Genomic DNA, 19773 nt, shown 5'->3' on the forward strand with positions numbered 1-19773 from the left:
TGTTTGCACAGCGCTGTCTTGCCCTGAGGGCCACGATGGACACACTGCAGCCCGTTCTGCACAAGAAGGAACAAAGGCTAAAATAATCTTCAATCCTGGAAAAATTCACTTTTTGTTTTTAATACTTCCTCAAATGCTCATCAACAAAGTGGTAGACAATGGTGATTTATATGTATATGTATTTCTTTGCCTGTCTACCTATCTATGTGTTGGTTTATCTGTATGTCTTCAGGGCAATTTACAGGTAAAAATGTGTGTTGTGTCAATTTCAAACAGAGTACGACTACTAACTCTAGGATTTATAGCACTGAAAAAATCTAAGCAAATGTTCAGACTGAAACACCTGTCAAAAAAAAAAAAAATCCATGCAGATATTAAATGTAGTTTTGAACAGCTGGAGGTTTTATTTTTTTCAAGAGAAAAAAGCCAGCAAAACCTGTTCTTGTCAAGTGTCTCAGGAGGGAGAGATACTGTATTTGCGAACAGCAGCAGCAGATAATCTGTGGTGTGAGGAAGCGATAGAAGATCAGGGGTCTGTGCTTTGGCTTGTGTCCTATCAGAGGAAGCATCAGTTCTGATAATTGACTCGACAGAGACAGCTGCTGTGAAGGGGTGCGAGGAGAGCTGAGATCCTGGAATTGCTGACACTGGGCTGAGCTCGGTGTTGGGTCTCCACCCTGGGCCTGGAGGAGCCCCTGCCCTGCTGGGTTTCGCTCCAGCCGAGCTCTCCGTTACTTCATTGAACCCTTAATTTAACTGATAATTTCCTAATTCAGACCCTTTTAATTATTTTAAACAGAAGGGGGTTTAAGTTAAGTATAACATTGTATAAATAATTTATTAAATTACTAAGGGACCAACTTTTTATGAGTTACACAATTTAAAAAGTCAAGTGTAAGCAAAGTATTACTTCAATTAAGGGTACAATTAAGTAATTGAGAGCTGGGACAAAGACCAGCAGGGTAGCCACTACTCTAAGACCAGGGTTGAGAATCTAGTACAATTTCAGACTTTGGGGACACTTTTTGGTTAGTGTCAGCAATGTATGCCCCCGTACCTTAGCTCTTAACTATGACTTCAGCGCATCTTGTCTGCACTTGTTAGCTATTAAAATCTAGGATGTAGGACTAGTATTTTACATGTAATTGTATTATGCTTGATCTGTAATGTTATACTGCATTATTGCACTTTTGTATTGCTCTTAAATCCTCTATAAATAAATAAATAAATAAATAAATAAATAATGTTGCCTAATAAGTGCAAAATAAATAATGTAAATAAGGTGACAATAATGTTTTTCCCCTTAAGTCCTATCTGTTCCTATCAGGCTGCTTTGCATTTCTTTTGTTTTCATGTCTTTTGTGTTTCCATACACCACACGAAACCTGACCCAGACAGGAAAAATAAAAATACAAAAAATGCTCAGATGAACCTTTAACGACATTTTGCGTCGACTCACAAATAAAAACAGCAGCCTGCGCCTTTAAGGGGGAGGTGAGTGACAGGGAGAGAGAGTGTTGGAAACAAAATAGCAGAAAGTCAGGAGACGGAGTGGGAAGTGCGGACAGCGCCGGCTCCCCTGAAAACAAAGCCCGTCCTCCGCCGCTGACCCGCGCCCCTCCGCCGGCTGCACACCGGCCCAGGCAGCGCCCCAGCCGCTGAAGGAGCCCGTACCGGCGGCCCGCCGAGGACCCGCTGCCCCGGAGTGGTGAGTTCAGAGTTGTCTGTCAGCCTCTGCAAACTCCCGCACCGCAGCGCCACAGCCGGGATCCGCGCTGCGCAGCCAGCTGCAGCCCTGCGCAAACAGACTGCAGCGCCTCGGACAGCGGTGTGCAGCGCGCCGTCTTTCAAATGACAAGAGCGGCAGGCATTCATGCCAAGTGTGATGTATCTGTCATGTATCCGTGCTGGTGTGCAATCCTTTGATTGTGATTAATTTGCCGTGAAATAAGGGTTTGGTTTTGCCGGGAGGCTGCCTGGCTCAGAGGGGCTGTTTGCGGTGCCCGTGGGTGGCCAGTGACCCGACTCTGCACCTGGCGCGGCTGCCACTTCACGGATTGTTGGTGTGGAGGCTGTGCAGACTCCTGCTATGGACACTTAGTTTTTCGCTTTATTTAGACAAGCCTGTTCATGTATCAGTTTACTATCGATTCGTTAAAGGAAGTTACAGCTCTTGAAATGTATCTAACTATGGAGTTTCCATATTTGAAATAATAGTGAAAAACAATCATTCGTTTCTATGATTGCACTTTAATGTCACCGTTAAACATACAGATAAAGCAGACTTCTTGTAGTTCTTATTCCTGACCTGATATGATACTGAAGGGAAATGCTGAGGTATGAGAGCTGTACTGAATGGACAGTTATGTAGTGTTGCACAGTTGCAATTACCCAGTGCTTGGCTAACCTACAAAGAAAAAACTCTTGCCAGGATCTACCTCTTCTTGTCCTGGTGTGAATAAGTGCCACACAGCTGACACTGCCCGTGCAGTCTGGTGCGTGTGTCTTTGCTGTTCACAGTTCCTGATTAGTGCGGTGATGGGTGTGAGAGGGTCAGCGTTATCTACGGAGTCACTGAGCCGGAGCGATGGAGGGAAGGAGGCGGGAGGATGTGTCTCATTAAGGGATCCCGGGGGCGCCTCTCCTCCCCTTTCCTCTCCTGTGGACACAAAGTGATGTTGTCTTGTTGCGCTGGCCTGTTATGGATTATTAGGTCATTACTGCCTTTGTGCGGACTGCCGCTCGGCTCGGGAGAGAGCAGGGGGCGGGCAAGGGGTTAAGAGCGTACCCACTGGTGCGTGATCTCTGCTCTCAGGCGTGCGCACACACACACACACACACACACACACACACACACACACAGGCACAGCAGAGCCGCCACACGGTCTTCGGACCTGTGTCTCTCGCGGCCCTATTGTTGCAGAGCTTGTCGCTGGGCTATTAAAAGGGGATGTTACAAACTGACTGCAAGTGTTGGCTTCACACTGTCTGACTCCGCACAATGCGAGCTGTCAGCGGGGAGCCACTGACCTCCCTCTCTCCCTCCCTCTAACTCTCTCTCTCTCTTTCTCCTTTGCTCTAATTGTTCTCTCTCTCTCACGTTCTCTACATTTCTGTAATTATACCCCCCCCCCCAACAACCAAAACAATAGGAGGACTCGAATGTCTGTGATTAGCCCGTCAGGTGGGATTCCTCTCGTATCTGCGCTCTGCATCTTGCTCGAGGGTCTCTCTTGCCTTGGAGGCTGAAGCAGCTTCTCTCGGCGGGTGTTGTTTTCGTGGAGGGACAAGGTGTAGGTACAGCAGCTCCACGGCAGCCACCTCTCCGTGTGTGAGGCCGTGCTTTCTCACAGCCGTGCCTTTGTTGTCGATTGTATTTGAGGAATGTGACTCCTGTCGTCAGGTGACGGGTTGTCTCCCAAACCTGTCCCGCATGGTGCATTCTGCGGGCACTCTCCATTGTGCCGCTAGACATTGCTGCTGTGTGAGTCTGTGGCCCGCGGGTGTTTGTGGAACAAGGTGAGCTGGAGACTAGTGCGCAGTTTCTTTTAGAAAGTAGTGTTTCCTTCCCCCCCTTGCCTATGCTCTTATTTTCCTTCTGCTAATGAGGAGCGCCACCTCAAAATGTACAGGGGAAGCCAATTAGCGAAACGCCAGACTGTGTGTGCCCAATGGTGAGACAGCTACAGGTGCCACACTGCTATACCTTCCCTGCTTAGTTTCCTGTCTTCCAGTGTGCCCTAGCTAATTTTATTTATTGGGATAAATAACATCCTAAGAATGAAACCGGAAAACAAAAGCAAGTGGTGCTGGGTACCCATAAATGCACATGGAGTGAGAAACTAGAGAAAAACCCAGTAGGTTATAAATTAATTTCAGGTTTATGTGCTGACATGGAGTCCTGTAGGTCCTACTTCCCCCAGAGGACTCTAACCGAATCAATGGCTGATTGTACTGCTCTGAATTACAGCTTATTTCTGTATCTCCTGCCTTTGTGAGTTTTCGGTCCCCAATGTATAACACGCAGGGCTGTGTCTCGGCAGGTTTGTTAGTATCCTCCTACAGAGTGTTGTGCCCTGTGCTATTCAGCTGTAGCGGGCTCTGTGCCAGGGCGTCGTGCGGCTACCTGTGGTCTCGCCGTTATCCCAGTGCAGACTGATGTCGCCCTGCCGTGTATTTCCACGTGTTGTGATTCTGCAGACAGCATGGCGTTCCAGCTGTGCCCGTGCCAGGTTCTGGGCCGGGACGCGGAAGGCGGGTCTGGGGTGAGTCTGGGTGAACAAGTGGCCTATTCCTGAAAGCCCATAATGGGGACAGAGTAATGGTGCAGAACCGCTGAAAATAGTTACACTGGCTTTTCAACAGCACAAACGCAGTGTGTGGGGAGCTAATACAGTTTATATTTGGGATACAGAAGAGTGAATATTTTGGCATTTCCCCTGGGCATGACTTGTAGCTGAGCAAGGCGGGGGAGTGCTCAGCTTCAGTCCTGGAGGGCTGTGGTGTGTCTTTAGAGACCTCGCCTGCTGGTCCCACCCGTTGATTGGCTTGACCAGTTTAACAGCACTGAGTGAATTAGTGGTTGCCCTGTGGGGCTGAAGGTGTGATTGGGCTGCTTCTCTGTTTCTTGGACAGTCCTGTAATGGGTTTTACAGCTGCAGGAGGGACGGCCACAGCTGCTGCCATTGGGCCCCATGGTGCTGTGACTACACCCCCCACACCGGCCCCTCGGTGCCCAGCGCTCTGCTGCTCTTACGACTCCTGTATCCTAGAACAATGGCCTCGTAAACACGTCTGTCTCCTCGCTGGAGATTCGGCAGGGCCTCGTTCTCCTGTCAGCTCTGAAGGGCGCTTACACGGGTGAGGACGATGAGGGCAGGAGGAACACCATGCGGCCTAGTGCCCTTATCCACTGCAGAACAGAACAAATAGTTTTCAAATAGTCTTTTCCTGCAGGGTAGAGGTCATCTCTATACATGTATCCATTTGATATGTTTATATTTATTTTGTCACAGCAGGATAGTGTAGGTCTGTTGTAGTTTGTTGGTTTTTGCATGCGACAAAGCGATGAAAGAGAAGACCATTCAGACCCATAAAAGGAAAGCTGTCTGATAGCCAATCGCTTCGAAAGATCCTGTTCTGCAGAATTAGTATTTTTTTGTCACCACATTTTTCCAGCAGATCAAGATAAAACTCATTCTTTCCAATCATGCTTTTCAATCACGTTTAGTCAGAAGAGAAGTGACTCTCTCTGAAGCTACGGTGTGTGTAATAGCATCTATGAGAGACCAGTAATAACTTGTGTTATAACACATTCATAGATGGTTTCTGTAACTTCTTGGCATTTGAGATCCCCTCCCTTTTTGTGTAGAGCAGGGGTCTCAAACTCAGTTCCTGCAGGGCCGAGTGTATGATGCTGGTTTTCGTTCCAGCCGAGTCCTCAATTACTTAATTTGTCAAATTCATTTTTCAATTATATTTTTCCAAAAAAAATGTGCGAGGTATTTTAGGGTTGATGGTCTAAAAGTGCATTTGATTCAAGGTACAGTTGCTTATAAAATATTCCGGGGCCTGGATAGGTGTTTAAATGTATCTAGCTAATTAAATAATTAGACCAATTAAGACATTGACGAGTCTGTTGGAACAACATCAGCATACACACGGCCCTCCAGGGCTTGAGTTTGAGACCACTGGTGTAGAGTGTGATTAGAGGTGGGTGATGTATCTTTGTGAAACACTTATTATACTTTGTGTAATTCAAGTGCATTTCTTGAACATGGAAGAATATATATATATAAATATATAAATATTTTTATGTGCGTTTGTTTTACGGTGTTAATTCTATCCAAATAGAGGCCTTTGTTTACATTCCATGCACCAGTTTCTCAACTGTTCTCGCTCTTTGTGTGTTACACTGCCTTCATTTGGCACTGATTGAAAGACTTTAATCAGGCCTAACAGGTACTGGATTTCATTCAATAGGCTTTTAGAAGGTTTTAGTACAGGAAGCCATGAATGTGTGAACACCGGGAAATAGAAAAATTGTCAGACAAGGTTCATTTGCAGTGCTTATTTTCATTGTCAGGTGTAGTTTCCTGTTTTCACGTATGAGTGTTTTTGTTTTGAGGTTTTTTTCGGAAGCAAATCCAGCGCAGTTTTTGAAATGCTTCGGGACTGTGCGGTTTGGACCGAATAGGCAGGTCCAGACAAAATCGACGTGGAAAGGTTTTGTTCTGGGGGGTGACGGCGTGCGTAAGGGAAACTAAATCTCTCTGAAGATAATTAAGATAATTAGACGCTGCATCTCTAGCGTAGTTTCTTCACCGGCGTGTTTCCTGGATTGTTCGCAAACTCGCAAACGTGGGTTGATCGTTTATTTGAAAAAAATTAAAAATGCAAAAATGTCACATCTGATACTAAGTGCTGAGAATGTGGAATAGTAGCACAATCTGATCCTGGGCTTGATAAACCTATCAACATCCCCCCCACCCCAACTCAGCTAACCCCCACCCCCAACCCCCACCTCTACCAAAGTATGTACCGGAAATCAGAAGACAGTGCTGCAATAATGGGACACGATCTGTAGATACAGCGACTGCAAACAGGAGACAACAAACGGCAACCCTGAAAAATAGACCTTGCTTCAATTGTTGAGGAGAGTGTATCGGATTCATCTGAACTATTATTGGGTAAGCTTCTCCTGAGCGACTTCTCTTTTCCGTTGCCGTGCCTCGAAGGTGCTGCCAATTAATGCAATTAAAGCCATTTTTGTTAAGAATTGAGGCCTTTAACAAAACTTTTTCAGGGAAATTCCAAGTTGAAATTGATGTAATCTTGCGCCTTTTCTACCCAGCTTGTAATGCATGTGCTGAAAGCGGCACATTTCCAGCATCATTCTCTTAGTCAGTCAGATAGTTAGTTAGTTGTGTGTATATGTGTGTCTTTTAAAAGGTTATTGCAGAATATGAATATGCCGTCTCTGCTGTGTGTGTCTGTCTGTTCATTTGCTCTTGTCATTGAGTTATTTAATGATTATGAATGGCACCCAGCATTTCATTTTGTTTTTCCAGCAAACACATCCTCAGTGTGTTCATTGCCAAAAGATAAATCTGTGGCATTATTTTAGCATTTGTCGTTTCAACAGCAACTTGAGCACGCTCTGAGGCAGCGTCATTAGTTAAACACAGGAGTTGAAAATGTCTCTGAGCTTGTGCTAGACTATGGAGAACAAGCTGCAGTTTTTTAACATCTGTATTTGTAAACCAGGAATCAGGTGCCACTACATCTGAACAGTGAAAACTAAAAAAAAAAATACAAATTAAAATAATATAAACATTTGCCTACACCGCACTACAGTCACTTAGGCTTGACTGCTGTGTCTTGGCTGTTTGTTTAAGTGGCAAAAATTCTCCAGAGTACACTAATGCAACTTGTGCCTAGAAAGTCAAGGGGTTATGTGGTGAAAATCCCCTGCCAAATCTTTTGGGAAGTTCAGCGGAAGTTTGTCAGGCAGAAAACCCTACAATATGAAGGCTCCTAACTGTTAGGTTTTTGTTGTTGTTGGCGGTGTCTTGGGATGTTCTGTTCAGTGCAAGGGAGCTGGCTTGTCCAGTTTTCTGAAATGTCTGAAACTATTTGATCTAAACACTGAGGTCAGAAAACTGTAGGAGAAAATAACATCTCTTCCTCACTCGCAAATTGAAATCAGCTTTTACTAATTTGACAAATAATTATATTCCCAAAGAGCTTAAGTGACATTAACAGTAAACATCAAAATCCCACTCAAGTCAGACACTAGAACAGACCCGTTTAATGAATATGAATCTTCGCCAGGCTTTGTTTTTCATTCCTGCTCAAGTGGGATGTTTGTGCAAATTGTTATTTTCTAATTTTCTCCGTCATTGTCGCAGTCCCGTCTTCAAATTAAAACGTCCCACGACTTCTGCAATGTCTGTGCCGCGGCAGCACGAGACTTTCACTATGATTTATGTATGTATTAATTTGTTTATTTAAAAAAGAACCAGACTGAAATGGGAAAAGAAACCATCAAACCAGTAATGCAAACATTGCAATAATAAACGACAAATAAAATACCATAACGGTGGTTAATAATTTAAATTATTATTCTCGTTCTTGTGCAAATGTGTGTGCGTTTTATGTAATGTGTGTGTAAAAGGTATTTTGTAGAAAACCCACAGAAAGTGTTGGTGGTGAGAAATTTTCTCCTGAACCGGCAGGTCTGTTTGTGCGCTGGGGACAAGGTGGGGTTCTCTGTAGACACGCAAGCTGTGACAGGACCGAGGTGAGGCTTATTGAAAACCTGTCAAAGTAAACGAGTTCCTTTACAAAAGGCTGTGATGAAAAAAAAAAAGGCATTGTTTGCTCAGCCTGGGAGCTTCTCATGAAACCATGCTCCTGCACCAACACCCAGTGACTGACATTATCTCCCAGGGTTTTCACACTTGGAAGGATTTGATATTGACACCAGTACCGCCACCAGGAGATTCGGTCACTCTTAGGATTTAAAACATAAAGTAAAATCGTAATCATAAAAGGTATACAAAATAGATGATTCTAGAATAGTCTATACTAATTAAATGGTTATTTTTATTAATATTAAAGACAACATGCCACAAATGAATACTTTCTTGGGGAACCTAGACTCACAGCTGCACATTTCAACCACTCAAATAAATTAAAATGCTTTCAAATTATTATTAATTTTATTATTAAAAATAAGATACCATTTTTTCTGTGTGCTTGGGAGATGAAACTGTCTTGGCAATCTTTTCAACATATTTAGTACAAATGAAATTTTAATTTGAACTCTTTAAACATATATACGATTTGAGAAAAAGCCAAATAGTTGCTTTCAGAGATTTAAAGTAATATATATATATATATATATTTTTTTTTTTTTTAATGTATTTTTACAGTAAACCGGTTTAATAAACACTTATTGTCATTATAGTAGGTCGGTGAAGATATTACACCCATGTGCGCATAACTGTGTCAATCGACTGTCATTTTAGAAAAATCTTAAGCAATGTTTTTGTGTCATTGACTTAAAATGTGCATCTTTATTTTAAATTTGGTTAATGCTACTAGAATGTGTTTCATAAGCCATGTACTAATTTTTAAAAGACTGTATTTGATATATATATTATATACACACACACATTGCAAAAAGCCATTTTTCATTTAAGCAAATAGGTTTATGTAGGAAATTGATACATCAGATATAATGTAGTCAATAAACCTTTAAAAAAAGGAAAGCAGCTGTTACATTTTAGATTTAAAATTTGGTTGTTTTAAATATGTATGCAAATTTAAAGTTACAGAAATAGATATACATTTTTGATAATTATTAGATTTGATAATAGATTTTTTTGTAAATGATTATGGTGTGCCACGCAAACACGTGTGTCTGACAGGCAGGTGGGCTCAGATCATGGGTGCTGATGGCTGGAGAGACTGATTATCTTGGGGGGAAATGTGAGAATTGAATTGTCCGCATTGATCTGGACGCAGTTGCTCAGGAATAAAGCGCCTTTCAGCAGGAGGATAGTGATCTGTGTGTTGAGAAGTCTGCTCCTGCTGGTGCTCGGGGTGATAAAGTGCCTCCTGGGTGTTGGGCTCTATTCACCAGATTAAATCAACCTGCTTCTTTTCTCAACTTGTGTCCCAATTAAGAACCTTTTCATTCTCATGGAAACTTTATTTATTTACTTACTTACTTTGTTCCAATCATTTATTGTATGCAGACTTTTTCCCTTACCTCCTCTGTGTGTCCCTTTGAGTGTGTGCGACGGGCTCTAATTGAATCTGACACCCTGCTGTGTGCAGTAATTAAAGCTGTGACAGCGAGTGACAGTGTCCAATATTGTGTAGTGCTGCGCATCTGAACTTCTGAAATCTAACATGGCTATTATAAAAATGCGCTTCAGAAACACATGTTCACGGGCATTCATTCACAGACGTGAGAGAAACCCTAATTGAATAATTTAACCATATAGGCTAAATTAGACCCCCCCCCCCCCCCCCCCCCATATAGCACCCATATAGCACCCACACCAAAAAAATAAAAACATACACAAAAAAAAGTTTGCTTTAAATGCAAGAACTGCTGAGATCAGGATAACAGTGCATGGGTTTCCCTTTTCATTCTTTTCTCTCCCATTTCTAAATGATCACCTTAATTTGTAGAAAGTTTAGGTTGGCTTTTCCAAAACACAGATGACTGAGTTTGTTTAAATTTATTGACGTCTTCTGTGTGATCACGTTGTATATAGAAATAAATAATTAAACGCGCAGAATGTCTGATTAAATGGGCTGCAATCAATTGAAGTTTATGATTTTTTGTTTATGTCGACAGTTTATCCGTGCAATGACAGATTGACATCTGCTGTGATGAAGTCATTATTTACAATAGGAAAATATTTCCAGGTTTGTTATTATTATTATTATTATTATTATTATTATTATTATTATTATTATTATGTTCTTTCAAGTGATAACATCAAGACAGCAACACGTTTTGCATTCATATTGTATTTTCTATCCCTACAGTGGCAAAAGCTGTATTGGTGCTGACAGGATGTCTGGATCCATGTGTGCGTATTGTATTTAACATGTTGTGTAATCCCTTGTTTTTTCACAAAAAACAAGCAAAACAGCCTTTTAGTACCTGAAATAATGTTAAGATGGGTCTTAGAAATCAAAATGAAAAATGTAATTGTGGCAGATCTCTTCTGAACTGAATTAGTTACAAAGGAGTCTTTATACTTTTTTGTGTTTAAGTGTTATTCATGTATTTTTACTTTTAATTCAAATCCCAGCTGTTTATTCTTCTATTTTGTATTTTTATGCAAAGTGCTTCTCATACGTACATTTTTCATAGAAAGAGGCCGGGTGGGATAAAAAACAAACCCTTCTGCAGTAGTTTCTATAATTGTAGATGGTGAAAATGTAAAGATAATGGTTTCTACCCAATTAAACCGATCCAGCGCAGCTTCCGCTGATATGAACATGTCAAGGTTAGGACTTTTATGAACAAATACTCACCTGAATGGAAGATTTGGTCAGATTACATATACAGAAGCAGATCGCTAATGTGTATTTCATCTATTTTGTTTAACCCTCCAAAAGACGCTCTGCAGCCAAAGGGAATATCAGTTTCTTGGCTCAGGGTTGCTTCATTGGTATGAAATTGAAAAAGGCGATGTAGGTGTCACTGTAGGCAGGGTGGGTTTCTGTCTCCATCACCTTTGATCAGGAGACCACAACGCCAGCCTCCGAACCAGGGCGAGTGTTTAGGAGTGAGTTGTGTTGGGCATTATTGCGTGTGGAGATGGCTTGTGTTGCTCAAGGCCAACACAGACGAGAAAGTTTTCTGTGTGTGGCGGGGCGTGCACCTGTAATAATATTTATTTATCACCTCGGTAGTGGCATAATTTAACTATAGGAAACTCTCTGTGCAACAATTCGAAATGTTGCTCAATCGGGGTCTTTCTGTCTCCTTCAGTCAGTTCTCTGGCACTTACTTGGCCTGGGTTGTGTTTTTCTCATTTGGTTTCTATTAATAGGTAGGTAGATAGATATTATTCAGCTTATTGAATTGTACCAAGCCAAATGGCCCATATTCAGTGAAGGATTGGTTTTGTTGAATTTAGGGGAACACTTACTGAAAGCCAACCCAGACGCAGTTGGTGGAGTTCGTTCTCTGTGGTTGAGTGCTCGGGGATGCCAGGGTTGAGTTAATGTGGCCGACATTCGGAGCTTGTTTGTATTGGTTTGTGCAGTTTGTATTTGACAGTCGTTCTTATCAGTCCTCTAAATTGTGAAGTCATAGATCAACCTTGAGGCTAAAATGAAATAATCAAGAGATGAGAATAATATCTAGTCACGTACTGCACCGGAAATTCACTGTTGTTTATGCCTCGGATACGTAAAGCCGCAAGAGACAGAGTTTTACCGATAATGCATTGAGATTCAGTTCCTCAGCAATTCAAGCCGACTCACTGTTGCATGTTTGTTTTGTTGTTGTCTGTTGTTGGTCATTACTATGAAGATCCCCAGATCTGCTGGTGTACAAAGAGCTGCAAATGACAGCGTGTAGCGGATGACATGCCGATGAATTCCCTGCAGACAACACCTGAATTATTATTATTTTATTATTTTTATAATAAAGCAACAAGCAAGTACAGTAAGTGAGGTCCTACATCCTGGACAGTAAAAGCTAAGTGCTGTCAAGATGTAGGTCACAGACAAGGGCTATGGGAAAGGGAGCAAGGAGGAAAACAATCAAAAACGCAAGAAGCATAATAAAACTGTGAAGTGCTGTCTAGCAGGGATAGAGGACTAATATTACAAGTACTGTCTGTAAAGATGCATCTTGAGTAAGCGCCGGAAGGAGGTCAAGGACTCTGCTGTTTTGACTTCGGTGGGCAGGTCGTTCCACCATTTAGGGTTCAGGGATGAGAAGGAGCGGCTCTGGAGGAGGGAGAGTGGAGAGGAGGCAGAGTTAGTCTTCTGGCACTGGAGGAGCGCAGTGGTCTGGAGGGAGTGTATGGAGAGACGAGTGTCTGAAGGTAGCTTGTTGCAGTGTGGTCGAGACAGCTGTAGGTGAGGTTCAATTAATCTGTACAACGCACTGTTAGCCATGCGCTCTGCACCCCGTCCGCTCAGAGTGCTTCGCTTGTTATTGCCGAGACATTTTTCACCACTTGTGCTGTCACAAATGGGAAATCGATCTCCAAACCTCAGTCCAACAGCTGGTGCACACCTGGAGGGAAGCCCCCAGCTGCCCAGTGCACCTGAGCAACGCAACGCACATTTAACCAGGCGCATCCTGTGCTGCCCTCATCCTGTGTGAGTGTGAGTGAGTGGGTAACAGTTTCCCCGAGTCTTGGAGGGGGTGAACCACACGTCTCTCTGCAAGCTCAAAGTGATTTAATGAGCCGGTCCACAAGTCTCCGGCTTTTTTTATTTTTTGTTCGTTCTTTTTCCTCGGAGGTGTAATAATCAGAAGTGAGTGTCTGATATCACAGCAAAAACCATTACGGTCGAGCCCACGCTGGTAGAGAAGTGTGAGCAGGGGCCATGTTACGGAGCCACCTGGCAAGGGCGAGATGCACAATCAGCACTTCACTGATTCACTCTGTTTGTTTGTGTAATTGTTTGTTTTCTTCAGTTTGAGATCTTCCTGCTGCTTGTGGTGGGAAAATACAGCAACCCATCGGCTGTGGAAGTACTTTCTTTGCTTCTTGCAGCCCAGAGATCAGACTCTTGTGCTTGATCTCTCGCCGTTGTATTTCGCTGGGTGGTTTTGATTGCATGATAGATAGAAGCCCCAAGTTAATGAATCAACTTATGGGCAGCTTAGTGGTCAGACTTGTGCCTTCACCCACACAGCCGATCCCAGTGTGTGTTTCAGTGAGTGAGTGAGATTATTCTTTTTATTTTATTTTAATTCTTTCCTGTTTCTGGCTGAACCCCAGAAAACTTATTGTAAACTTATTTTCCTACAGCACAGCTAAGTTAAGGACTGGAAATGAAAGGGTAGTTAACCTCCTACAGTATCCAACCCTCTGAGGGGAATATTTAACAAAAAAACTAACAACAACAAGAAAAGGAGGTTAATGTAAAGGTCAGATTAGACTGATTGATGGTTAAAGGTGGGATGTGGATGTGGAACATAGTGTAAGTGTGCAAAGGGTCGAGGTGTGAGGTTTTCCTGTAGAACCACTCGGCGCAAATTCTACGATACTGCGTTTCCAAATACGAAGCCATGCATTTGTTACTCAAACCTGCCTACACACAGACACACACACATACATATACACACACGCGCAGACACGTGCAGCAACCACACAGACACAGGCATCCAGCTCTCTGCCGTGAGGGCATGAAGGACGCAGGACTGCAGGAAGTGTCAGAGTGGGAAACGATCGGAGAGCCGGGGGGGGGAAGACTCGCACTTATTGTAAATGCTACGAGCTTCCTGTAAACACTTGAGCTTTAAAGTGTGGTATCCTTTGTGTGTGTCTGTGTCTGAAAGTGATCCTGAGTTCAGAAACCTGATGATGAATGTATCCACTTTCACCGTGTGCGATTCACTCTGCTGTGCTTTCCCTCTGCTGTGACACAAAAAACCCCTCTTTCACCGTGGAAATCATTCACTTCCTTTTCTAGGATGTGTGGCAGTGGTTGGTAGCAGTTGGTAACCTTATCCCAATTATTTACTGTGTCTGTTTTCTCCAGATGTGAACATGCTGCGACACAGAGACGTGTGTTCATTCTTACCTGATGGGAAGATTTTCCTGTCGGGGGAGAATAACTGGCTTCTAGGTCTCTCTCTCTCCCTCTCCCCCTTTCTTTCTATTTCCTCCTCCTGTCCAGGCTTGTGCAGTGGAGGTATCCTGTTTATGTCAGTGCTCAAGCTGCACACTTCCCTGTGACTCAGAGAGGAGTTTTGGGCGATTTCAGCCATATGCAGGCTCTGCTACAGCACCTTATACTCCATGTTGCCTGTGTTGCAACCCTAGTAATAACCTTTGACTCAAATTACCAATCCACTGACCAAGAACTAAATGAAAACAAGTGGATAATAAGCTCAGGTGCGCTCTCAGAATTCAGGACCGGAGACGCCCCTGTGCACAGAGAGTGGTGGGGGTCTGGAACATGCCACCCAGCTGTGTTATTGAAGCAGGCTGCCTAGAGTCCTGCAAAGAACATCCGGGGGAGTCTGGTGGATCAGTTTACAAAAGACATTGATTTGCATTTATTTTTACAATGGTTTTGTTGTTTCTATTTACGTTTTCAATCAGTTTTAAGGTATATTACTTGCGTAGTAGTAGTAATATCTGACTGTTAATTAGTTAAATGCATCCTACTCGTGCTTTTAAAATGCCTCTGTGTAAGAACAGAAAACCTAAGCATAGGAGCTGGGGGGGTGGGGGGGGATCTGATTAAATCCACTTCTGAGCCCAACGAAGCACTTCTGTCGCACCAGCCTGCTCTCGATTCCCACAATGCCTCTCTGTATCCCCCCCGCCCGTAGCACTCTCTCACTAATTACACAGATCTGAGCAGGTTTATCCTTTTGTGCCCTGTCCGCGCGCCCCCCCCTCCCAGTGCACACACAATACTGGGACCAGCAGGCTGCGCTAAGTACCTGTTGCGCTCGGCTCCTCGGCACACAAAGAGCAGCCGGCATCGCCATGGAAACAAACAGCTGCAGCGCTCCTATTAAAAGGCCTCTGTTTACCGCGCCGAGATTGTGTGAGCCCGAGTGTGTGTGTGTGTAGGGGGGTGGGCCAGCGAGTGGGCAAGCAAAGCAGACCAAGACGAGACCGGGTTCACTGCAGCGTTTCCTTCATTCCTGCCCCCCAACCTCCCTTAAGAAACACAATTGCACACACGGGTGCTTTTCACCCCACACGCCTGTGGGCCGGAGCTCGAGGTTTCAGGTCGTTTCTAATGTCAGTGTGTGTGAAAGGGACCCTTCAGGAGCGTCTTTAATTTCTTTATTCTTTCCCCTCTCTCGCTCTCTTTCACTGTCTCTCTCGCTCTCTTCACTCTCGTTCGCTCTCTTTCACTCTTGATCGCTCTCTCCCACTCTTTCACACTCTCTCTCTTTTTCTCTCTGTGTTTTGCCCTCCCATGCTGCTGGGATCTCAGGACGAGCGCAGCGACACACAGCCTCTCAGCCCCTCAGTTTGCGTAACTTGTGCTCCGCTGCAACCAGAGTGCATAAAGACGCGAAGTCACAGCATCTGTATGGAAGCTGTTACTGCAACCATAACATATTAAACAAAGTATGGCATTTTTCAGATTTGTTTAATCTGTGCTAAAGAAAAGGCCTTCAACAGTGATCTCTTCAGTTTGTGTGGACGTCGGTGGTTGGTTCTCAGAGTTTTGTGACAACAGATGGCAGGTTGGGAAGATTGAACTAAAGGTCAAAAGGTGAAAGTGCAGAAATGTTTAATACCATTCCTTTTTGGTTGTTGTTCTTAATGCTGTAAAAGTAAATAAATAAGTCCTCTGAGTTTTCCGTCCGTCTGTCTGACTGCATTCATAGACATACACTCATAGAACAGGCAAGAACATGTCAGCCATCCCTCCGATGGCGGTTCGCAGACACTGACGTCAGCCAGGGCAGGAACACGGAGGACATCCCCCACTACAAACGCACAACTCTGTGTTTAAGGGCTTCCGTTAGGTGTGTAACTTCTGAGTTCATGGGTGCATGAACACTAACATAAATAACCAGAGAGTTATCGAAACAGCGAGGGGGAGCTGGTTGGCAAATTATAAGGTGGGGGAAGGAGGGGGAATTTTATAATAAATTAGCTTTGTTCTTTTTTTAATCTTTGTTTTTCCTTTTGTGTGCATAAGAAAGGGAAAACATCAGTTCACCTCCTATATGTAAAGTGCATCGGTAGGCCGAGAGGGACTGTCCCCTTGGAGATGGCAGGAAGCGGTGTCGTAGCAGGTATGCACACCAGTCCAAATTCCTATGCTCTTCATCTCTCCGATCAGTAGCAGCAGAGGGATATTTTTATTCTATTTATTTTCAGTTACTTCCTGGAGTCTGGAGAACTATCCATGCCTTGAGAACAAAAGAAAAACTGAGAATTACCAAACACCTGTGGCATCCAGATCCACCCGTCTTCTGGGATGAATCGGTGCCAGGTTTATCGAACACAAACAACCAGGAACAACAATAGCCGCCACCACCTTGTTGTCTTGCTGTCGTTCCGTAGAGATTATAGTGGGTTGTGGTATTTTTCCGCACAATGCAATAGAGGAAATCTATGGTGCTTGTTGAAATAAACCTTGATCTGTACTGGGATGTGGCTTCTACTGGGCTCGACAGACAGGAGAGAGTCAAAGAGTTATGGAGGTGTTTCCCTTCCCCCGGCAATGACTTGTGTGTGTTGTTCACACCCCCACCCCACCTCCCAAGGGTAGGATAGGCACTTGGGGAAAGAGGTGAACGTATCTCTCTCTGAAGGTTTGTAACCTTCAGCTTCATGGCTGCTAAAATTAGCCATGAATTTTTGTGTGAGTGTGTGTGTGAACGTCATTTACTATTGTTATTTATAGTGAATGTCATCTTGGTTGAATTGTGCAAAGGGAACTTTTGCTGTTCTTGCGAACGTGTGTTTGGACCAAGAGCCATTGCTAGACCATCACTTCTCTAACACATTTTGCGACAAAAGAAAAAAATCACAGCGTTTGTAGTAATGAGTTAAGTAGTGAAGAATTCCCATCCTGAATTAGTGTGATGATATACACTGGCCGCCTAGCTATATACTATTGAGCCAGGGACATCATATTAAGTTTGAGAAACCTCACTGCACGGTTATATGTTTATTTGTCTTTGCTAACCTTGGACCCAGCACAAGCAGAGGGCTGTGCCTCTTGCAGTCGACCAACAGAGGGAGCTTGAGCTTGTCCATCGCATCAGTCAGGAGTCCCTAAGCATCGGAGAGCTATAACGTTCGTCTCTTTGGTGCACAATGGCATTTGCATAGATGGTTACATTGATTGCAACATTATTGCGGCTTTTAAAACAACGACAGCCTTTGTGTTTAGTTTGTTGGATTTCGCAGGCCTTGTGCAATGCGATATGTGCAGAGGTTCTTGGGAAAGCAGTTTGTCTGGTTGGTCGTCCCCCTCCACAAGAAACATGTTGATGTTGGAACACACGGGTTCCTGGGCAAGAGTTAGGGCTGTTCCTCAGAAGACGCTGGGCAGTAATTGGGGGTGATGGGACGTGTGGTGTGCAAACTGTTAATTAGTGAGGTGGGTATTATTGGTGGAAGCAGCACGGGCCACTTCACTGGTGCCAGAACTGCTCTCCCCTGAAGAGACGGGGGTATCAGAGCTGAATCCAGGCCAGGAACGACATGCGAAGATGAGCTTTCAGATGGGGGACCTGAGTCAGTCAGCCTTCCTGTTGATTCTCTTATCGCTTTATGGTGATTGTTCATATCGTTCTCATTATTTAATAGAAGCACAGGGAGCAGTAGCACTATATACATTTCTAAGAAACCAATTTTTACATCCTGCTTCATCTTATCAGATGTACAGCCGTGAGATGCGTACTGAGTGTCTGATTTGAGGTGCGTTGTTGCAGTGCGTAAATGCACCGGTTTTGGTTTCGCTCCTACCGGGATTTCATATACGTCTGTGTAGAGAACCTTTCTGTCTCCGAAACCATCACTATGCAACTGAGGCGGATGTAGTTAAGACTCTTTTACTACTATTGGGAGGAAAGCCCATCGGTGAGTGAGCAGCAGGAGCCCAGGTCTCGCCCCAGCTGCAAAGGCAGTTTGAAGCACTCCGCCAGAGATACTCACTCGCCTTTTTAGTAATATCATCCACAACTTGCACGTGACCGAGTACAAAAGGACATACAATGTTATATTGTCTAAGACAGGTGTTAGACCTTAAGCTTGTAGGCAAACCTGGTCTTGAACTGAAATCTATGAATTCTAACTATACTTATCAGGTGTGTACAGACATGTGCCCTCTGTTATCAGCTGTATGGGTGTTGCTTGGGTCTTTCTGTTTGGGCGTCTAGATACTCCATGGAGGTAAAGGCTCCTGAAATATAGACTTTATTCATCTCTGCAGATTAGACAAAACACAGTGTAGACCTTTGGCAGTCTTGGAAGTTGTATTATACAGTTTAAATATAGAGAGGGACATTTTTAGGTTGATCTTCGCACCTATGTACTCCAGAGAACACAAAACAAACGTGGCCCTAGTGTTCTGAAAGTAATTCTCAGTTTTCTTGTTTGTTTGGCATCAGGGTTCATTCCCGCCTCTGTTTGTTCCTTGCATTCTTAAAAAACAGTAAACTTGGAGTTCCGCAAACCCTTGTTGCCAAGAGGCTATATCGAGTCGGTGACCGTGCGAAAGCTTCCCCTGAGTACGTGCGAGTTGAAGCCCACAAGCTCAGGACTCCCCTCTCCATGGCCAGCTGGCGTGTGCGTGGCATTGGGATGCGGTTTGTAGCGGCAGGCACAGCAGCCTCCCCTGCCAGTCTGGGCCACCTCTGGCTGTGTGCGTTCGCTCGGGGCGCCGCCAAGACAGAGACAGAACTGAAAATCCACAAATACCTAGTGGGTTCCGGGCTGCTGTGCCAGTCTGCCTGTGTGCGTATTTATAACACATTGTGGCTGTGGGGGGGAGCGCAGAGGGGGGGGACGCCAGCCCAGTGGCCGAGGCACGAACAGGAGGGAAAGTGAGATAGCATCAGAGACTGCTGACGGCTCAGGAAGAGGGTGGTACTGCCAAGAATGGCCCCAGGAGCTCGTCCGCCGACTAAGAATAGCAGGATACCAGCTGAGCAGTCAGACGCAAACAAGGCTCCCGGAATGCACTTGTTCGCAGCCCCACTCGGTCTCGCTGGACACGCTGGGGCGATGACCACAGGCCCGCGGCCCTGGGACCCGCTCGACCACCCGACGACCGCTCGCCGCACCCCCGCAGCCTCAGGTAGGGCATCGAGGGGGGGGCTTCTGCCGGGCTTGAGTCGAGCCTAGCGGAGCTGTCTAAGCCTGGTTGGATAATTGACGCACAGACACACACTAAAGCCAGAGCACAGAGGGGGACGGTGTCTTGTGCTAACTAGCTCTGATGTTTTGCGTTCCCCAAGGAGTATAGGTGGTTTGAGAAAGGGATGCATCTCTCTCTCTCTCTCTCTCTGTGTATTTATCTGTAGTGTGCAAGTTGGACATCAATGGTATTGGAGATCTT

At 44.5% G+C, this 19773-nt stretch overlaps 1 protein-coding gene across 5 annotated transcripts in view; it reads left to right on the forward strand.

The window, feature by feature from the left end:
* Positions 1 to 1524: 1524 nt before the first annotated feature.
* sox13 (SRY-box transcription factor 13) overlaps positions 1525 to 19773 on the forward strand; it is a 36211-nt gene continuing 17962 nt past the window's right edge. For 3 of the 5 annotated variants that reach the window (XM_066703230.1, XM_066703232.1, XM_066703233.1), the window contains exon 1: positions 1525 to 1708. The gene's annotated coding sequence lies outside the window, so the exon portion shown is untranslated. Of the gene's footprint in view, positions 1709 to 6596; positions 6690 to 19363; positions 19513 to 19773 lie in introns of those variants that run through there. The other 2 variants (XM_066703231.1, XM_066703234.1) reach the window with 2 other exon arrangements.

Source organism: Amia ocellicauda, chromosome 5 (assembly GCF_036373705.1).
Source record: "Amia ocellicauda isolate fAmiCal2 chromosome 5, fAmiCal2.hap1, whole genome shotgun sequence".
Taxonomy (NCBI): Eukaryota; Metazoa; Chordata; class Actinopteri; order Amiiformes; family Amiidae; genus Amia; species Amia ocellicauda.